The sequence below is a fragment of the Pygocentrus nattereri genome, chromosome 20 (assembly GCF_015220715.1).
Source record: "Pygocentrus nattereri isolate fPygNat1 chromosome 20, fPygNat1.pri, whole genome shotgun sequence".
In the NCBI taxonomy this organism is placed as follows: domain Eukaryota; kingdom Metazoa; phylum Chordata; class Actinopteri; order Characiformes; family Serrasalmidae; genus Pygocentrus; species Pygocentrus nattereri.
In genome coordinates this window covers 32,637,205-32,654,293 of record NC_051230.1, presented here as the reverse complement: position 1 = coordinate 32,654,293, position 17,089 = coordinate 32,637,205, and the positions used below count along the sequence as shown (strand labels likewise).

Sequence of the window (17,089 nt, the reverse complement as noted above, 5' to 3'; positions counted from 1 at the left end):
GGACCACTCAACCTGTGCATATGAGCGAATCTGGACGACATGTTTATCCAATCAGATGAAGAAGCAAAATTAAATGATCTATTTCTGTTTATTTAGTAAACGAGGGTAAATGAGGGTATTTAATTACAATATCTAGGCTCATCCAGATTCATGAATATGTCATGATAATGCTGGACAGAATATAGTCATTCAGCCTAGATCAAAATCTGTCCCCAACTAAATGGTTCTGAGTTAGAGTAATGTACAAATGCTTGTGTGCCCCCGGTTAACCTATATGTTTTGTTGGTTTTCTGGTCAGCATAAGTTAACCCATTCTCTACAGAAAACACACTTCTTCATATTTTAATACACAACTACTGATTATTTACTGAATTTACTGAACAAAAAAGCAGAAAACATCTGTAGAGGATGTGTTAAAGTATTTTAGCTTTTAAAATCAATAAACTGCAATTTCTCCAGGACATTTTTCGGGAAATACAGCACTGAAGAGGACATACAGTGAACCAAAAATGTGACGGCTACAACACAATTTACTATTCAGAACCACCAGTGAACCTACACGAGTCTTCTGAGTTTAATATGGATTGTTGATAAAAATAGCAATAAATTCGAAGTAATACTTTTTCTACAGGAACTATTTTGTGTCAGAACACCAAGCATGATTGTTAGGGAAAATTATTTCTCAAAACTATCATAAAACAATGTCAGTCTTCAGACAGCACGTTTACTACCAACTGTAGTAACTGTAGAAACTTTCTGTTAGGAGCTTTTAGAGGCGGACGTCTGGTTCCTATCACCACCACTGTGAACAGTTCAAATTTCTCTAGAACCTCAGCAAATGCAGATGGTCGTGTTGGAGGTTCACCTCCACCTTCTGCAGGAATTGTGCAAAATTTGGAATTCGATTAAGGTGCAGTGTGCTGCAGTGGTTGGAGTGGTGTTTGTATTCATGATCTTGTGGGTGCTGTGAGTGTGACCAGTTTAACAGCTCAAGGGTAAAAGCTCTTCTTGAACTTGGAGGCTTAGGCTTGAATGCTGTTATTGTAAATGTCCTGTATGTATGGGAAGACAGCTGCAATGGAGGACTGGGCAGTTTTATCTATGCTGGGCTTCTGTTTCACAGCAGCGGAGCTGCCCTAGCAGACTGTGATGCAGTTGGGACTTTTTGATGAGGTATGATGTGTTGACTAACTATATCACCCATTTCTGGGTGATGATTTAGGGATGGTAGCCCTGTTGTAAGAATATCAGTGTCTGTGTAGAATTTAAAATAGTTAATTTAAAATAAAAAAAATAATAGCAATAATAATAATAATAATAAATAATGATCTTTTTTTCTCCCCCTACCTGGACCTCTTCTGTCCTGGATCCAGTCTCCAGCAGTCAGTCTCAGAGATGTTGATAATATTTAAGGTGAAAATAGACAGCAAACAAAACTCATAAGAAAGCTGATTGTGAAAAAGTAAAAATTTGAAAGCTGATTGTGAAAAAGAAGGAGTAGGACTGATAAATAAAGACGTGCTATTGACATTAACAAGCAACTTTCATGTCAGCTATTTTTATAAATACTATATTACCATGATGTGCTAGTCTAGTGTACCAGCACAGCACATCAAGTAATCTCAGATAAGGGCTTTTTACTAATGCCAGCTCTCTGAAACTAGCAGCATTTTAGCACTTATGTAGGCTATTTAACAGCTGCTCTGATGAATGTCAGACTGTGGCTTCAGAATAAGACCAAAACATTCAACGACTTTTATAAACCGGAGATAATCAGGCTCCCTCTACTTCACAATCACCACAATACAAACTCATGTCAGGGCAAATAATAAGAAAAAAATGATAAAATATGTAAAATATTCTTTGTGACTACTAGGCAATGATTCACTATTAGATTACTATTAGACAATTATGAGAAAATATTCATCATTTTCATGATTATACTACGATACTGAAATCATACAGTGATAATCATTAAACACTTTCCATGAATGTATAAAGGTAAAATGCAAATAATCTACAATCTGTGTGTGTGTGTGTGTGTGTGTGTGTGTGTGTGTGTGTGTGTGCTTGTTTCTGGGTGAGTGGGTGTTTATTTGTAGATGTACGTCTTGGTCTGAATATTTTCCAACCACAAAGTTGACCCTCAGATATTCGCGCCTGCTGTGTTGAAACTACACGACTTCAGTTTAACACTTCTCAGTTTCCATTACCAGCGGTACACGTCAGATGAGTTCACTGCTAACAGGAAAAAAAAACACTAAAACACTAGAATGTTTACTATTTGAGCCTCTATGCAGCAAAGTAGAAGAGCCCAAAATATCACATCCCTGGTATTTTATCCCAAAGACACTCTAGACTGGCACATCTGTCTCCTACTGAAACTGTGTGGTGGCAGACCTGTGAGAAAGTGGGCAGGCTAGTTTGGTAGATAGTTGGATAGATACAACTTACAAATGTGCTAATGTCCCACAGTGTCATTACATCAGGCTGTTGTCTGTTCAAGCAGTGCAGTCATCACTCTACCTGTTCTAACACTTCCACCCCTGTATGGTGATATCATCATATTCTGGCAGTCGAACAGAAAACTGGATTCACATAAATACAACAAACACTGCATCACCCTTTACAATAAAGAATATAAAACATAAAGCAAGCACAGTTTAACTAACATCATATTAAAAACAGGCAGCTGAGATGCACAAAGATGACGAAAACAACACAGTGAACTTCAAAAACTTTCAAACATTCTCAGTTACATCCTTTAACTTCACCTGGAGCTTCAAATTCAAAGACTGGTGCACTGATAATGAACAGATTGGAGCAATAGAGGATAGCAATAATGGCTGTGCAGTGATTGGAGGGTTGTTTCAAATTTTAAGTATATTTGTCATTTGCACAACATGTCAGCACATTCATGCTCTGACATACTTGTACTGAGGGTCAGATGATCGCTGTACAGAAAATAAAACAGTAAAGATGCAAAAGAAAATAATAAAACTGAAATATATTAAATGTACACTAAACATAGACTAAATATAAAGACAGCAGGGGCCTATATGAGAAAAAACCTCTGCTATATACATAATAATAATAATATAATCTGGGAAAACTATATATATTTTAAAGTGGCTTAGTGTTATTGTCCATAGCAGAGATGATATGACATTATAATAACGCTGACAGAGTGACTGAGTGAAATGGTAGCTGGGGACGGACCCACAGCTTCATAGCTTGTTCAGAAGCCTGACAGCCTGTGGGTAGAACCTGTTCATTAACCTGGTTGTTCTAGTCTGGATGCTGCGGAATCTCCTGCCTGATGGCAGGATGGTGAACAGGCCGTGTGCTGGGTGACCCTGTTTGGGACGGGTAGATGTTCTGTAAGGCTGGTAGTTTCTTGCCTGTGCTGGCTTCTGCCATCCTCACTACTCCTTTAAGGGCCTTGTGGTCATAGGCGGTGCAGCTGCTGTACCAGGCAGTGATGCAGCCCATGAGGATGCATCAGTAGAAGTTGGTGAGGATCTGAGGAGACAGACCAAACTTCCTGAGCCTGCGCAGGAAGAAGAGATGCTGATGGGCAGACGCAGTCCACTCCACATATGTCTGAGATCAGAGCCAAGATAGTTAGATTCCACTCAATCCCTATAGCTCCTTTTGGCGAGCCTGATGGTCTTCTGAAGGTCATATATGGCCTTATTGTAGCTAGCCAGATTTCTAGGCAGCAGACCAAGCTCTTAATTGGGCTCGAACCTCAGCACTGATCCAGGGTTACTGGTTGGGAAATGTTCTGACAATGATTTTTGGTACAAAAATATCTGTGCCGTTATAAATGTGGCTTGTGTTGGATTCAATGTATTCACTGATGTCTGTGCCACTGGGAAAAATTCTGCTCCAGTCTCTTAAGATTTATTTCAGAAAAGGTGATATAACACAGTGGTGAACACACACACACACACACACACACACACACACACACACACACACACACACACACACACACACACACACACACACACACACACACACACACACACACACACATCTTCCAAGCCGCTTTTCTTTCTGGGTCTCAGGGGGTGTTGGAACCTATCATTGCTGTCATTGTGCGAAAGGCAAGATACAACCTGGACAGCTCGGCAGTCCATTGCAGGGGTATATATTAACAAAAAAAATAAAAATAAAACAACCAAACAGACAAACAAAAACAACAATACAATAATAGGTAAACCATGAAATATTGTATTTTTGTTTAAAACAAATATAGGTCAAACAGAATTAAATGTTTAATGAAATACAGGTCAAACGCAATTTATTAATCACTGTTTTGTGTTTTTACTGGCAGTGTACAATTCTTTGGTATTTAGTTTGTAAATGTAATGATTAGAATCACAAGCCTTTCAAAAATAGACAGATTATTAGTAAGTAAAAGAATAAACTAACTACTAAGTATTCATGCATGTGTGTGTTTGTTTGTGCAAATCTAACCTGAATGTTCTCTCACCACAAGAGTGACCTTTATATTCAAAAAAACACTTCACCACTTGTTTGTCAGTCAACGCACTTCTTCGATCAGAAAAAAAGTGTTGGCGCAGGCCATCATCCTCCTATCACACACGATCTGCATCTTTTTTTTTTACAGAATGCACCTACAGAACCTACAGTCTCACACTTCATAGCAGTATCTGATCAGAGGTTTAACCTGCTGCTGCACACAGACACAGCGCTTTCACCACAGACACACTGCTGTGTCTAATACACATTCAGTGCATTAGACAGTGTAAACTGGCTCAAGATCAATTTACCTATTGACATTTATTTGCAGGGTTTGATGAGCTGTGATTGTCCACTGTTGTCCAGTTATATGAGCAAGAGGTGTGGATCCGTATGTTCTGTGCTGCTATACTCTGGTAGAATAACACTGTACTGTATTTTAATCAGCAGGTCATCGTTAAAAACACAGATAAACTGTGGGGTTTGGATATTTTTTTTACTGTAAGCATTAACAGGTGTAATATTGTGGTCCTTATGTCCTGAAAAGATATAACAATTATTATAATTTTTTCATGAAACTTAATTCCTTAACTTGTAATGCATTGACCGACTTATTAAGCGGGAATGGGAAATGATGGCTCACTCTGCTTCTGTTGTTTTTATCAGCTAATTTATCAGCTCCACTCACCATATAAGTTAAGACTGAGACCAGGACACGCCGATTCAGAGTCAAGACCAAGACCAAGACTAGTTTACATCAACCTTAGCTACATTCATTTAATCTTACCACACATTCCTCTCTTAGGCCAGTTAGGATCACTACTATATATGAATTGTTATATACTATAATACTAGAATATTACTAGAGAAGGAATCAGCTTCGTATGCCTTGCATTTTTCTATGGGATTGAGGTCTGGGTTTCGTGATGGCCACTCCATTATCTTCACTTTGTTGTCCTTAGAAAATGTTGTGACTTCTTTGGAAAAAAGCTTGGGGTCTTTGTCTATTTGGAAGTCCCATATGTATTAAATTCATTTGAGGTTCACTGCAGTTAGCTGTATTAAATTTATTGAGTATATTTTATAATATGATATTAAAGAACTTGTAGCCTAAAACATTATTAATTGTATTCAATGTAAAAGTATAAATTTTGCATTGTAACTGGAAGCAATGATGATGAGGTTATTTCTCTGTTCCTTTCTTCTCTAAAACATATTCAAAATGACGACTTCCAATCCGGGTGGCACGGTGGCGTGGTGGGTAGCGCTGTCGCCTCACAGCAAGGAGGGCCTGGGTTCGATTCCCCGGCCGGGTGACCGGGGTCCTCTCTGTGTGGAGTTTGCATGTTCTCCCCGTGTCTGCGTCGGTTTCCTCCCAAAGTCATGCAGTCAGGCCAATTGGACATGCTAAATTGCCCCTAGGTGTGAGTGACTGTCTGTGTCTGTCTGTCTGCCCTGCGATGGACTGGCGACCTGTCCAGGGTGTATCCTGCCTTCCGCCCGAAGACTGCTGGGATAGGCTCCAGCACCCCCCGCGACCCTGACGGAGAAGCGGCTTAGAAAATGGATGGATGGATGGACTTCCAATCCGCCCTCAGGGGATGTTTGGATTTTGGAACTAAGGAATGATAATAATACTTTGATAAGCTATAATGGACGGATTAACTAGATCCGCAACTAACAGGTTTAATCTGCCCCGGTCAACTGTAAGCACTATTGTTGTGGTTATTGTGAACCACAGGAACAGACGGACAGAATGAGACACCTAGGGCTGAAGCACATAGTGCACAAAAATCGCCTATCCTGCATGGGGAGTTTCATAAAATGGGTTTCCATTGCCGTCAAAGCAGAGGGCACTTTTTCACTTTGCTTTAGTGCATCTTAAATGAGCTCAGGCCCAGAGAAGGTGGTAGCATTTCTGGATCCTGTTTATATTTGGGTTCTTCTTTGTGTTTTAGAGTTTAACAGAGTTTGTGGATGCAGTGATGAACTTTGTTCACAGACAGTGGCTTTCAGAAGTGTTTCTGAGCCCATGCAGTGATTTCCACTACAGAATCATGCCTGTTTTTAATGCAGTGCTGCCTGAGGGCCCAAAGATCATGGCCAGCAGATACTGGTTTTCAGCCTCGTCCCACACAGACAGAGATTTCTCCAGATTCTCTGAGTCTTTTAATGTTATTCTGTACCGTAGACGATGAAAAGCAGAAGCTCTTTACTATTTTATGTTGAAAAATGTTATTCATGAGTTGTTGCACTATTTGATGGTGCAGTCTTTCACAGAGTGAACCCCTCCTCATCTTCACTTCTGACAGACTCCGCCTCTCTGAGATGCTCTTTTATACCCAGTCATATTACTGACCTGTTGCCAATCAAGCACCAGGTGTATTTTTTTTATTGTTACACAACTTCACCAGCCTTCTGTTGTCCCTGTCTCAACTTTTTTTGAATGGGCTGCTGGTATCAAATTCAAAAAAGGGCATATATTTTTCAATAAACAATACAATTTCTCAGTTTTAACATTGATATTTTGTGTTTGTACTATTTTCAATGAAATATAGGGTTTAAATGATTTGCTTATAATTGCATTTTGTTTTTTATTTACATTTTGCATAGTGTCCCAACTATTTTGGATGTTGGATTGTATATGTGTTAGTGTGTGTGTGTGTGTGTGTGTGTGTGTGTGTGCATCGTGTCTGATGTTGACACAAGATATGCCCTAATCGAGTGATCACTGCTCACTTGTTCTCCAGACCACTGTTAGCCTGTCTCAGATTACTGAGCTATTCACATATACAGACACATATTCATAATGTCACGATAGGCTTCTAATAGTAGTCACTGGTTAATGTGTGTAATATTTATAACTGGACCTTCCAGTTGGTGGCAGCATTTGAGTCTTTTTGGGCTAGGCATGTGCTACAGCAGTGGAGTGGAGAACATAAACAGCACAGTTTATTTGGGTAAATATTACTAAGACTGTCTCTATGATCTGTGGGACACCCAGTCAGCACCATGGAGATATCATCCGTTTTATAAGAATATACAGTTGTAGCTTTATGTTTGCAGAGAATTACAACACTGTTACTAACAAGCTACACTATCAGTTCATTTCCAATTATCAGTGTTTTAATTCATTTAAACCTCTGCGTGCTCTTTTTGGAGTCAGTGCACTGTTTGATACCTTCTTCAGTGACCTATAAATCAAGCTGTTTATGCAAATAAGAAAAAAAACCTGTATTGTATTTTATTTTTTCTTCAGGTCCACTTTATTACATGTGGTTTTATGTACCAAAAAGGTTATAATACAGTACTCAAATGACTCATGTTCCAACTTTGCTTAGTCCCTTACAATTAAACAGGCTTGTTATTGTGCCTTTTACACTGATATATGTAAATAAGCTCTGTTCTGACTGTTCTGACTCTGTTCTGGCTGTGCCTCATTCAAAAAGCAGGCCACACTCAAGCTCTCCTTATAACTTCAGTGTAAGGGGGCGGGGCTAAACTGCAGTGATGACACTCAAAAAGTAAAAGACTCCCTGGACAGCGTTCACTCGGTTATCCTGTGTTTGATGTGTTTGGAGCAGCAAGGAAGACGACATTATTGAGTCCATGCAGACTCAACATCAGCCTCTTAGCCAAAAATTCCCTCCAGATACAGGGAACCAGTCAGAGCGGTTTTGTTGACTGCTGTTTGGATCAACATGGCAGAGAGGAAGAAAAATACAAATGAATTTATTTATTACGTAACTTGCCAGTGAGTTGCATTATGCTTGTAATCTGAATTTAGACACGGTAGATAAGCAACACTGTAGGTAATACATGTAACAGGTGGACCTTGATATCACCACCACTGATCAACAAAGAAACTCTAATAACTCTGATAACAGGAATAACTATAATTAATTACACTTCATAATTATACTTTAGTATTGTTTAGTATTATTTAGCATATCCCTGGTTCTTCTCTCCTCTCCTCACATACTCATATAAGAGAAATGTGGAATGGCTGACAAAGCTTATAGCAAATATAATAAGTCACTCTAAAGTTGAACAATTACAAACGTCGTGGTGTTTGTAGGTGCAGTGTCTCAGGTGTGAATGGACCTCTTTACCACATCCCATAAATGCTTGATTGGGGCGAACGTGCCAGCCACACCATTCGTCAGTACTCTCTAGAATGCCTCTTGAATCAATTCTGGGGGTACATGAAGTTCATGAAGGACTGCAAATGGACACCAAGCAGTGAACAATCAATAGTGTGTTCAGATGGACCAGTGGACCCAACCCATGCCATGAGAACCCTGGAATCATTCTAGAGAACTTTAACTTTTAGCTACTGCAGTGTATGCTCTGAAACATTATTTTAAAATGATTTAAATTTTAGATGGCTGGGTTTGTTGATGCAAACACTAGCGCATAATGGGGACTTGAAGGTCATTTATTGATTTGGCACAGATTAACAACTCTGATTTGACTTTTTCTTCATATCTTAATTTGGAAGCTATAGCCAGCAATGATATATTCTCATATTCTCATATTATGCTGATGGACTGTCAACAATACGCCACAGAATGCTTTTTCTGGGTTTTGCAAATACAATCTATAGGTCTGCACACTGTTTTCACCAAAGTACAGACTTTGAAAAAGATTTAAGACTGGGCTAAAATACTCAAGCCCTTCTGTTCCGAGCAAGTTGCACACAAGCATTTCAGATGATCTACATAGTAAACACTGTGAGCTCCATGACTTCGTTTCACACAATACATCATATTAATTACACTGATTACAAAAGCACAACTGGGTTATTAATAATTGTTTGACATTGCATAACTATTGATGATTTTGTTTCATGAAAACTTTTAGAGACCAGTGAATTTTTTTTGTGTTGAAACATTTCACTGTCGCTTTGTTTAATCCATTGATGTAGCATGAAAGTGATGCTACTCTCAGTTGCAAATTAGCGTCTGTGTGTTTGAGCACACTGTGGTCTGAATATTTTCCAACCGCAAAACTGACCCTCAGCTTTTCTCCAGCTCGCTGCATCAAAACCACACGGCTGCACTTTAACACCTCATTTTCCATTAGCAGATCAACAGCCTTGTTTACTGTTAACTGCAGTTCATTCAAGGACACCTGCTAAAATAGCACCACAATAATACAGAAAACAATCTATGTAATAAAACAGACACGATGTGATTAAATGACCCCAAAGCATCACCACATCATTATTTTATCATCTCCACTTTTATTGGTTTTCACTTTTTGATGGTGTTTAAAACTTTTAGCTGTCCTTTACATAGGGTGTAAATGAACCATCAGAATTATTACTTGAAATAAAAAATCATTTTTTTCTATTTTGTTAGATTTCATTTCCTTGGCTGCATCAAAAAATAAAAATTGTCCACTCCCATTATCAGAGATACTTCTGTGGGTACAGGCCAACATTTACCTATCAAACACAATCTGTAGTAACTCTGCTCAGTGGAAAGCACCTACACATGTCCCCTCGTACTCATCTGTATCTTATCAGCGATCACCATCTGTTTATCTGATGATTGATGCACAGAATATTTAAATTAGACATCTTCTTCACTTTGCTTTACAACAGGAATAGTCAAACACAACAGTAATACACGGGGTCCAAGCACAACTCCATGAGGTCTAATGTGCCCGACTGGGGCCTTTTCACAGACGGGTGATAAATGATCTCCACATGTCATTATTGATCAGGGGCCTTTGATGAGTATATTTTTCAAGTTTTGTACAGATTGACCTTTTGACCTTGGTATACTAAGCTGCAGACCTTGAACAAATAAGTCAAAATGAAAGGCAATGAGTTCAATTTTAGACATAACTTGTATTTGTAAAGTTTTTTTCAGCTAAATAATCCGAATCATGTGAAATCTGCCATTTATTTGTAGGAAACAAAATAAAGTTGATTTTGATCATTTTAAGTGTCGTTGTGTGCCGAAGAACCCCTCTAAGGGGCAATCTGTGTTAGATTTTGTGAGTTTCATTTGAATCTTACTCTATAAGTGGTTTAAGCAGTGAGACGATGAGGATAGAAATTTACAATTTTTAGTCATTAATTGAAAATTGCCAAGGCCACAATGATGTGGCGAGTATGGTGGGCAAATAAGTAAATACTTTATTGAGAATTATTTACACCAGTGGTCAATTCTTTTGAAATACGGTAATTGAGAGATTCTGTGTAGCATTCATGTTTTATGATGATTGATCAATATTAAGTTTAAGGTGTCAAATGCCTTCAGAAAGCTGAATGGCAGCCACGGTTTTCCTATTATGAAGAAAATCCTTCCTTAATTTAAATGCAAAGATTCAGCATTCAGAATTTCAGCTTGATTGGCTGGACAGAAGCAAAGAAATAGCTACTTTGCTTTTATACCGCCCCCTATTGACGTGTGTTGACATACATTATTTTCTGTATCTGAGTCTTGGTTTCTCTCAGTGGTGCTTCCACATGCTCTAATGGAGTTTTAGATCAGCTCAAGAACAGCGTAAAGAGCTTCATGGACTGGGTTTCCATGGCCGAGCAGCTGCATCCAAGCCTTACTTAAGTGTGGAATGCAGTGGTATAAAGCGCCGCCACTGGACTCTAGAGCAGTGGAGACGTGTTCTCTGGAGTGACCAATCACGCTTCTCCATCTGGGAATCTGATGGACGAGTCTGGGTTTGGCGGTTGCCAGGAGACGGTACTTGTCTGACTGCATTGTGCCAAGTGTAAAGTTTGGTGGAGGGGGGATTATGGTGTGGGGCTGTTTTTCAGGAGTTGGGCTCGGCCCCTTCCAGTTCCAGTGAAAGGAACTCTTAAAGCTTCAGCACCAAGAGATTTTGGACAATTTCCTGCTCCCAACTTTGTGGGAACAGTTTGGGGACGGCCCCTTCCTGTTCCAACATTACTGCACACCAGTGCACAAAGCAGGTCCATAAAGACACGGATGAGCCAGTTTGGTGTGGAAAAACTTGACTGGCCTGCACAGAGTCCTGACCTCAACCCCATAGAACACCTTTGGGCTGAATTAGAGTGGAGACTGTGAGCCAGGCCTTCTCATCCAACATCAGTGTCTGACTTCACAAATGCTCTTCTGGAAGAACGGTCAAAAAATCCCATAAACACTCTCCTAACCCTTGTGGAAAGCCTTCCCAGAAGAGCTGTAGCTACAAAGGGTGGGCCGACATCATATCATACCCTATGGATTAAGAATGGGATGTTAGTCAAGTTCATATGTGTGTGAAGCCAGACGAGCGAATACTATTGGCAATATAGTGTATATGTGTATGAACATACACACACACACACACACACACACACACACACACACACACACACATACACATGTATACATGTAGTCTTGTTTTTGAAGAATTCTAATGTTGAAGTTAAGTAAATTAAACATAAATGTAATTTACTAAACACTAGCTAGTTTTAAATATCTGTTTCTGTCTTAATGTGTTCTGTCTTAATTACAGTTGGGTGGTTAGGCCAGTTTTCAGGATTCCTTGTTTATTGGTTTTGACAAAACAGAAAACTTAATCACATGAAGTTATCACACATCCTTATCAAAGTTCCCATGCAGTCATAGCGTGCGCCTTGCTTTTAATCATGCGCACAAAACACATACGCACAGGTTAGCTGTGGTTAGCTACCTGAGAGAGTGGCTGTCATTCAATGGTTTCTCACATGAAATAGTTGAATAATTGTATCAGAAATGATTTATATTTGCATCAAATTATATTTCCAGAGCTGAGCTGGGCTGGGCTGGGCTTGCTGTTCACTAAAGAGCTGTGTACAAATAGATCTAGTAGTAATATAGAGCCACGTGCTAGTCAGCTCTGCCAGTGAGGAAAACAAGCAAACTCAAGGAAAGCAGAAGTAAACAAAGGAAAGGAATTATCATCCAACTATTTGGATGGAGCCAAGGTGCAGGTGTGTTCTGGCGCAATTTGACCCCTGTGATGCTTTGACAAATGACACTCTTTGCACAACTATGGATAACACAGAAGGACAAATCTCATCAATGGCATTGGCAATTACAAAGGTTTCCCTTCAAGCTTAAGCCACACTGGAACCTTTCAATATTCCTGCATAACCGTCTTGCTAAGATGTAAACAGAGTCGTTCAGAGTGGTTTGGTGTGAAACTCAAGATAAACTTACCGAGTCAGAACTGTTCACAGTGGTGGTGATGGGAACCAGACGTCCCCCTCTAAAAGCTCCTCACAGAAGGTTCCTACATGAAATGGTTCTGAATTCACTGCCTGATGACTGAGACGCTGTTTTGTTATAGTTTTGAAAAAGATTTTGGCCTAAGTCATTGTTTCCCAACGTGTGTTGTAGTCATGGTGATCCCTGGTTCCTATCACCACCAAACCGCTCTGAATGACTGTGTTTACATCTCTCTGAATAATGCGAATGATGAGACGGGCTGTAGAAGATGAGAGAGTGACTAAGAAAGTTGTCGAACATTAGGAACGATGTTTTAATAAAATTCATATCCAGAGGCAGAAAATTTGACAGTGACACATTTGCAGCATATGATTTTTCATTTAGTAAAGTATTGTTATTCCCACAATACTATTATCCCAAGATAACCTTAAAGCATAAAACATCTAAACATGCATGTGCGCACATGTCAACATGCTTGTGTTTGAGTGATGGTTTGAGTATTTTCCAACCACAAAACTGACCTGACTTTATAAAAACCCCACTCACATCTTTTTCCATAGACACTGATGTAAAAACTCATTTTATTTAATCTTCACAGAAAACAAACCTCTGTGTCTTTTGTTCAAGCCACATTCCAATTATGAACAGAGCTTAGAAAATGTCCAAAAATAAGAATATTATATTATTGCTTTTGGCCCAGTTATGTGCAAATCATAGATGGCCGTGGCTGAGGAAAGGCTGTATTAAAAGGGCCTTTTGTGAAACTCATTAATAACACCAAGCTATTTTTTCAATAACTGTTTATGAAGTGAACAGAAGATGCTTTTATAAAGCTACAACTCTAAGCGATCCACCAAAACCAAGCCATGACTTCAAAGCTCATGACTTCAGTAAGACTCCTGTAGTAATAGGTAATTGGAGTGAATGGAGCCTTTATTGTAGTTGAGTGATTTCAAGTGTGTTTAAGACTCACTATGCATGACCTCCTCTCCTCCAGAACACCCAGAAGTCATGATGAACCATAAACACTTAAAGCAACTATGCCAAATATAACTGTGACATCAAAAATACAAGAACTAAAGGGGGCACTAAAAGTGTAACTAATTAGCATCATGGTAGAATCTCAAAGACAAAATAATTGTAAAAAAGAACTAAACTTTGTAATATACAGTGTGGATTCTGTATGTCAGATGTTGGACCTGCTGAGATACCTGTAACGATACCCCACGAGAGCTGTAATGTTTTCCTGTGTTTGAACAGCATGAAAGTATTCCTAAGTTTTCAGGGTGAATGCCAGAGAAGCTCTGTTAGTGCCCTGACTTAGCAGCCAGAGATTTCACCAGAATCAGCAGCATGTATTTTTCTAACTGAGGTGGGCTGAGTGTGGTGTAGTTCAGAAGATTAGTGCTCATCTAATGTCATCGCATTTAAATCATAGCTATGTTTCATGGTTTATATATCATTTATTTTATGTATCGTCATTATTTACAGTAAACCGAGCAAAAAAAGTCTCTGTTAAACTGTATAGCAGACTCAAAGCTGACTCGAAAAGCTGATAGCTGTGATGTTATATGTTTAAGCCCCTCCCACTCCATATAAATGGAGCTCGACAGGACCGTGAAGCCTCTTCTTTGGTACTGATACGGTATGTGATGGTCCTCGTTTCAGTGATGGCTCTGCTGCTCCGTGTGATCAGTAAGTGTTTCTCAGCTGATTCTCTCTTATTAAACTCTGATTACTCTTATTAAACTGAGTAAACAGTAGAAATAAGCTGGCTGTTTATGAGAGACGCTGCACTGCTCTCAGTAGAAAGATCAGAGCACAATCAATAGAGTTAAATAAAGAACGTATTTAAAAATAACTTATGATGATCAGTGGAGCTCTGTACACGACAGCACTGATCAATATTCACATCAGCAGCTCAGGTTATAATGTTTTCCTGTGTTGTGTGTTTCAGGTGTGCTGTCAGTGAGTTTGAGCTCTCAGGCTGGTTTAACTGTAGAAGCAGAACCTGGTGATGATGTCACTCTCTGGTGTAAACACAGCCTGACTAAATCAGCTCATTTATTCTGGTGTAAACACACAAATAATTCAGTGCCAGTTTATATCGCATGTAAATATTATTCATTAACATTACCCCTTAATCCCTGTTTCTTCATCCCTGAGAGTAACAGGTCAGTGATGAGAGTGAACTCCACGTTCTCCTCTCTCACTATAACTGCAGTTAATCTCTCTGACTCAGGACTCTATTACTGCAGCAGTCTGGAGGGAAAATACATGATCTTCAGCAACACAACACGTCTACAAATTAAAAGTAATTCATTAGATTGATAAATAAAAATGAAGCTGAAAAGGCTTTTACCTAAAAAAGAAACAGCCTATTGTTTGATTTAGAATAATAAATGATTCACATGTTTGGTTTTCTTTTCAGAAAAGGAACCATCATCTTCAAAGAACCCTAACCAATCTGAAGGTTTGCCATTTACCATAGTCACTGTGTGTAAAGCGGTTAATGCGCTGTTAAAAGTGGCTCATCAGAATCACTCATTCAAAGTTTTCATCGTTGAATAAAACTAGGTAATTTACTTGTTACCACATGAAGTAATTGTGAAGTTGAACTGATGAGACACTTTTCAAAGTGTGTCATATTGTATTGATCTGAGATTATTTTGCTTATTGTGGCTCAGTGTTTTGATGATTAATGTCTGTTGTATATGAGAGCTGGAAATTGAAGTAGTATCAGGCTTTTTAAGTGATTGTTATTTATCATAGGGGATATGTTGAGGATGGATGGAAAGATATATGGATAAATTAAATAAATAAAATGAGTTTTAAATATTAAAATATATTCTGATGTTCTGTAAAAGTTGTCCCTCCGCCTGATGTGTTCTTCATACTGGTTCTGGTGTTTGGAGCTGTGATTGTGGTTCTGCTCAGTGTTCTTCTGTTCCTGCTCTTCATCGTACTGAAGTACAGAGAACAGCTCAGAGAGAGTAAATACAGCTCATCACTGATTAAATGCAGAAATTAAACTATTTTAGTTTCTATTCTTTTCGGTTTCAGAATGTAACTAATTGTGCCTGTTTCCACAGATTCTGACTCTAAAGTGAAACAAGAGAATGAGGTGAATCAAAATCTGCTCTCCAACATTAAAAACTATTCTTTAATGAACTGAACATGAAAATATTGTTGTTTATTTCATTATTCAAATGTAATATTCAAATTAATTGATATGGCAACTATGATGAAACTAATTTATACTAATATGTTGATTTTTATTCTTGTCTTTCAGTTTCATGTAAATGAAAAAGTTGTTTAAAATATCCTATATTGATTTTGCAAATGCTGGACACAGAAGGGCTAGTAAACCTGACCGATGAAAGAGAAAAGAAAGAAAGAAAAAATTTAAAAATTATTATCACCTTTTTCTCTTAAATGTCTTAAATATTTCATACTTTGTCTTTATGTTGCTGCAGGTACAGGATGGTGAAATGATGAACTACGCGGCTCTGAACTTCTCCAACAAGAAAACCAAGAGATCACACAGACGAGTAGAAGCAGAGGATCCACATATCTTATACTCTTCTGTAAGACAGTAATGCTTGATTTCATTATCTTTACATGTGAATTGTAAAAGTGGAGACACACAGCTCAATAAAAGATAATGCTTTAATTTACATTAACAGTCTATTAAGTATACATTAAGTTAACAATTAACAATCCTATGATCATGAAATGATGAATATTGATAAAATCAGGATCAATAATATAAACATTTTTATGGATTATGGAGCTTTTTGGTCTGCTGTATTTCTGGCTTGGATTCAGTTCTATTTAAATCTACTCATAAGCTGAATGGATGATCACTGTATGAAGCTTTTGATGATCACTGTATGAAGCTTTTGATGATCACTGTATGAAGTTTTTGATGATCACTGTATGAAGTTTTTGATGATCACTGTATGAAGTTTTTGACCCCTTCATTGTTTTTTGTGTTACTAAGTAATAAGCAGCTGTGAAAATGACACAGCTGGAAATGATGTTTTATAATAAAGTACTGGTGTTAGGTGTTAACTGGTGTCTGGTGTTAGGAGTGGTGCTGATTTTAAAACATGATTAGTATCACAAATATCATCTTATATTTTACATGTATAGAACTTAATAAAGTATATCTTGTTCAGAACATAAACATCTAACTCTTTCCAAACTTTCCAAAATGATCCATGTCTGTAACGACGATCGGCATGTTGTGTTTAGAGTCGGGACCAGAGAACATCTAACTTTAAACTGGAAAAACCTTTTGTATTGTAATTTTAAACAAAAGCTGAAAAAATGGTAACAGTGTATGTTAAATGCAATTCATTAATAATTTAATTCATATTAATTAATTATTAATTATGCAATTCATATTA

At 38.2% G+C, this 17,089-nt stretch overlaps 1 protein-coding gene across 1 annotated transcript in view; it reads left to right on the top strand.

The window, feature by feature from the left end:
* The window catches only part of LOC108416077 (H-2 class I histocompatibility antigen, Q9 alpha chain-like), a 471,933-nt gene that overhangs the window by 444,550 nt on the left and 10,294 nt on the right, over positions 1-17,089 (top strand). The window lies entirely within an intron of this gene.